Genomic DNA, 5877 nt, shown 5'->3' with positions numbered 1-5877 from the left:
AAAGAACCTTTTCTAGCTCCAAAGTGCTTAGACACTTTAATACTCTTTCACTGTGACATTAAACACATATTTGAAAAGGGGATGGAGGAAAACAGAATTTTCCACATAGCAGGGATACCAGGGCTCCTCTCTGCTCTCTCCTCTAGACTTCAAAGGTGCCAAGCACTGTAACATGCGTAGTTTTCATATGCAGGGAACATCATTTCTGTTATAGCTTATAGAGGCTCAGTAACCAAGCTGCCCGTTTGGAAACAATTTGAGATGAAAGAGACAGAACAGCAGCAGGATGTCCTGAAGTGAAATTCAAACCCTGGTGAGTTAAAACCACCTTCTAGCACCTTTCCCTCCCAAAAGCAATTGCAGAAAATCCTCTCAATCAAAAAAAAAAATCTGAAGATCCATATAAAATGGCATTACTTTAAGTCACATTGCTCTTTGCAGCTCATAAAACATTTCCAGGCGCGTTCTTATTTTGATCCTCTCAAAGGTGTAGGAGGAAACTGAATGTTAGGCAGGTTAAGTTGTTTCCTTGAATCCCACTTTCTTTTTATTGTCATATGGGTATTGAATGTCTTCTAAGGGCCAGGCTCTGTGCTCTTCACGGATGGAGCCTTGTCTTCCTATTTGAGTCTGTGCTTCCTCTCTCTGCCCCTTCTGGCCTGAATCTACTGTGTCGTTCACACCTGGACACCAGGACTTAATTCATCTCTGGTTTCTCCTTGAATGAATGCGTATATATTTTTTATAGATTTTAGAGAGGAAGGAAGAGGGAGAGAGAGATAGAAACGTCAATGATGAGAGAGAATCATTGATTGGCTGCCTCCTGCACGCCCCCTACTGGGGATTGAGCATGAAACCCCGGGCATATGCCCTGACCAGGAATAGAACCATGACCTCTTCGTTCATAGGTTGAAGCTCAACCACTGAGCCATGCCGGCCAGGCTGAATGAACGCAATTTTTACCACCTCTTTTGCTTCCCCATTCCCCAAAGGGTAATTCAACAAACTAATGCATTATTTTTTAAATTTTAACAAATAAATTGATTCAGCTGACTTGTGCCTGTATCGTCTCCTGTTATGGGTTCGGAGATGTTTTTATTACAGTGCTTTGGAATTTGCACAAGAACTACATATATTCTTTTATAGGTACCAATTATTACGTAATACGCTGTAAAAAGAACACTAGGATTTGGTCCTTTTGTGGGTTTGTAATATTTTTTAATATTATGCTAGAACTAAGATGGACTTGCCATCTTAGTCTTCAGACCTTCGTACAAAGTTGGTTTCCATGCCTCTAGTAGGGCAGCATCAGAGTATAACCCCTTTCCTTTTTCTTAAACATATTTGTTCTCCAGAACCTTGCTCTGTGCAAAGTTAAGTCAGCCAGGTTTGGAAACAGCATTTATGATGCAGCTATTCTAGGAGGCCCCTGCCTGGTGTTTCTGTGGGATAAGCCGATTGCACACTATCTGTCAGAAGGTTCTTTAAAAAATGCTGAGAAATGTCTTAAATTTCTTTGGAAAGATTCGGGGCTCAGTGCTATAGTTTGGCAGCAACTGGTCTTCAGGAGGACTCAGAATTGGGGAGAACCTGGGACAGCACAGTTGCCTGTTTTAGAACTTGAGGTAGAGAATTACAAAGGAAGTTTCTATTTATTTTTGTGTTTTAGGCTTACCTCTTTTGCCTTTAGGTTAATACCCCCTTTATTTTTCTTGTCAATATAAAGAAACACAAAATAATCACAATTTTAATTCACTTCATTTCTGCTTCCCAAGGAGGCAATTGGTCATTATAAATATCCTTTATATTCCTGGAGTCATTAATGACTTGTCACCCACCCCCCCATACACACACACCTTTTTTGTGGACCTCAGGTGTAGAGTGGGTAAGGTATTCATATTTCGAAGTTCAAGGCATGCTTTCACCTGGTCTGTGCAAGGCCAATTTGATTTAAGATAATTTCCCCTGTTACTGATTCTTTAATGCCATTTCTGCTTCTCTCGCGGACAGCCCAGCCCCTCTCTAGGTTTGCCTGCATGTCTCTGAGTGTGTGTGAATGTCCTGATCCTCACCAGGGAGCTAGGCAGACCTAGAACAGGGCACCCTGATTGTACTTGATCAGATTCAGATGTTGAGCCCTCCTCCGGGCAGCCTGGTGGCTCCGAGACTTTCTGTAGTCGTGCCTAGAAGCGACCACCCTGCCTCTGGCCCCTTACCCCTGGACAGCGGCCGGTTCTGGGACCCAGAGGTCTCTGTCCCCTCTCAAGGGACTTGCATGATCAGTCTCTGTACATCACCATCACCTTTCCCACCCACATTCCCAATCCTCTCATCTTTGGATTTCTAGCAAATCTGCGGTAGTTTAGGGGTGCAGTCCTCCAGCAGGGAATTGTCTGAAGTAACTGCCTTTTCAGGGGTTGAACCCACGACCTTGGCCTCATTAGCACGGGCGCTCTACCCAGTCACAAAGCCGCACACCTCACTTTGTGTAACTTCTGCTGACTCTGTTCCTACCACCCTCAGCGGCCTCCTTTTCAATTGCAAAGGCGTTCACACCAACACAATAGAACAGAAGGAAATCAGATCTCTTCAAGACCTCTCTGAAGGACAGAAATCTGCAATTTAGCAGGAAAATAATGCCAAAAAGTCTTGAGGGCGCAGGAAACAACTTATCTTTCTAGTTCATGCGTTTTGCTGAGAATCCAGCTGTGTCTCTCAGATTCTTCTTCAATCAGAAATTTAAAAATAGTGTGGCGCTCCTTGTGCCAATTTATTAGCATAAAATCTGGTGGCTCTTGTACGCGAAGGGGAAGGCTTCGATGATTACATGGAAATATTGTATGCATATTAATAAAATGGATTAGCTTAGCTTTTACAGGAAGGAGTGCATCGGAAAATTCCTAAGTGCTTATCTTTGGTAAATGTATAATGCCTGGAAACCAAAATGAATGCTTGCCACGATAGCTGAGACAGCGGTGTGTATCCACGCGTGCACTGTGATGTACAGTGCCCACAGGACTCGCACTGTCCCCTGAGGAGAGAAGAAATAAGGCCAGCTCACGGGAGAAGGGAATTTCACACCAGGGCTTGATGACATAGGCCTATCCGGGGGGAGGAAGGTGGCGAGGAAGTCTGGCTGACCCATGAGATACAGTTTTTCATCTGAGCCAAATAAAAAAAATGTCAAGGATTTGATGTCCTGGCTCTTCAGAGGAGTTAGGTTGCAATCTGTGACAAAAATGGAAAGACCTTGGACTTTTTCACTTCGGTCTGTGAGTAACAGGAAGGACTCCTCAGGGCTGTGCGTCCCGCCCGGGCTCATATTCTGTTGATTCTCCTCACCGGGGTGATGCTGGTATAAGAAACACGTGCCTTATGCCACCTGCAAAATCTCGTCTCCAGTCAGTCACACAAATATGTAGCAGAGTTGTCACCGCAGATCCAGCTCAGAATGGCCCTATCCTGTTTGAGCTTTTCAGAGACAACAGAGCAAAACCGCTAAGTCATGTGGTGGAAGCATGGGTAGAGGAGGGAACTTTGACCTCCAGCTGTTCCCAGCCGGAACCAAAGTCCACCCCCACCCCCCAGACCCCACAGAACCAAAGGACCAGGACATAACCGGAACTTGAACACCGAAACCCTTTCAGAAGCCAAGGGTCCCTTGTCCAGGAAGATCTGGTGCTGACGCCCCTTTACCATAAATGGCCAAGTTCCAAGGCCCTCCAACTAAAACTTGTCCTGCCAGCCTGTTCCCCCAGCCCCTTAAAAACCCTAAACCTAGTCCAGTGAGCAAGGTGGGTCTGAGGCACCATTATGTCTCTCATCTCAGTGGGTGCCTTCTCCATCATTAAACCTTTCCTTACTCCAAACCCTGACATTTTGAATTTGCGCCACTCGAAGCATCAGACACAGGAACTTTGGTTCCATACCAGTGACGATGCTGTTCACAGTGATGGCCTCAGATGTTCCCAACACCTCACCAGTAAGACATTGAATTATGAGCAAATGGTAAACTCCCTGAGAGTAGGGATTCTGTTGTGTGAATGTATGCAACCAGTAATTTTCTTTATGGAGCACTTGCTGGGTTCTAAATCCCTGGGAGACAGCTGTGAAGAAAAGGGACAAAAATCTGAAACACTACAGAGCGAATGTCCAGTGCCTTGAACTGTGTATGGGTTTCAGCAGATGCTGTGTTGAAGGCACTAAGATTGGGGGTTGAGTCTTTTCCTTTATTTCATTAAAAACTGGTAATCCATGCATGTCATAAAGAAAATTCTGTCAACCAAAATGGTTCACCACACACTCTAGTTCATGACTTATGCAAACTAAGGGAGAACTTAGGTCTGATGCAATTGTAACAGCCCTACATTGTGTTCAAGGACCAACAGCTTTGGCTGGCCGGTTTTTGGAAGTTAATGACATGTAGTCTACTCATACACCTGAGAAAATACTTCTAAGTGTCACTCTTAAAAACCTTTAGGGAGCCCTAGCTGGTTTGGCTCAGTAGATAAAGCGTCAGCCTGTGGACTGAAGGGTCCCGAGTTCGATTTTGGTCCAGGGCACATGCCTGGGTTGCGGGCTTGATCCCCAGTAGGCGGCATGCAGGAGGCAGCTGATCAATAATTCTCTCTCATCATTGATGTTTCTATCTCTCTCTCCCTCTCCCTTCCTCTCTGAAATAAATAAATGTGTATTTAAAAACACACACACACCTTTAGGGTTTGTTTTTTTTCATCTGATAAACTCTCAGGCTCACAAGATAGTAGGAATTTAGAAGCGATCTACTTATTTCACTCAATATTTCATTGACTTGGGCACATATTTGGGCCTTCTAAGACACCCAGCTACTAAATATTGTCTAGATACAAGGAGGGGAGAAAGAAGCCCACCTCCACCTCCTCTTCCTGTGCATCTCCAGAGAATGGCCCTGCTGGCACTGCCTGATGGGAGCTTCAGGACTGGGCATCAGGAGTGAAGAGAGTCCAACTTCCTCTGCAGTGTCAGTGTCACTCACAGTCCCAACTTGCATGCACACACACATGTGCACACCCCCCCCCCCCATATCTTTGGTAAATGTATAATGCCTGTTCTCCCCTCTGTCCTTCTTTGCCTGGATGTTTCTCAGGTTCTGGGAAGTCTGTCCTGGTTTCTGCAGCCAGGATCAGCTCCCTTCGCCTTTGCTCCATTGCACCTTCCACACTGCCTTCCCCACACCTCAAGGAGTACAGGAACGGTCTTACCTCATCTTTGTAGCCCCGGCACTTAGCCCGAGGCCTAGCATGCTCTTACCTCGGTAAATACTCATTAAGTGAATAGTCTCATTTTTGTAACTTCTCTCACTAGTGGCTCTTCGGGCAGGCTTCACCACCAGCCTCAGTATACAACTCTGTTCATTTTGGAAATGAATCCTTGCCAATACTTGCAGAACCCTTCACTGGTTCCCATCTTCTTTAGGACAAAATCTTGACTGCTCAGGTCCTCCCTATGAAGTGCCCACCCCATCCTATCCAGCGTTATCTCTCCCTGCTCTTTTACTTAGACCCTAAACACAATCTGGGTAGTCTTTCTTCATTCCTTTTTCTATATCCGTGTTGTTCTTCATTCCTCCTTTGCCCATGTGTAACCTAGAAGGCCCCGTCCAGGTAAGGCCTTAGACCCTAAGTCTGTTCATTCTCAACAGAGATCCAACTCAATTTGAAGCTCCCTTTTAAATATTCCAGCCCACACATCTCTTAATTGAATTCATATATATTTATATATATTACCATTTTTCATTATTCTATTTATATTGATTGAATACCCTACTGTCCCAGCACTGTGCTCTAACTGTGGGGATTCTAAGATGATCAGGACAGCGTTCTCTGTAGGTGCCCTCAC

The sequence above is a fragment of the Myotis lucifugus genome, unplaced genomic scaffold (assembly GCF_000147115.1).
Source record: "Myotis lucifugus unplaced genomic scaffold, Myoluc2.0 scaffold_65, whole genome shotgun sequence".
Lineage (NCBI taxonomy): Eukaryota > Metazoa > Chordata > Mammalia > Chiroptera > Vespertilionidae > Myotis > Myotis lucifugus.
Note: the sequence above shows the minus strand (reverse complement) of the source record.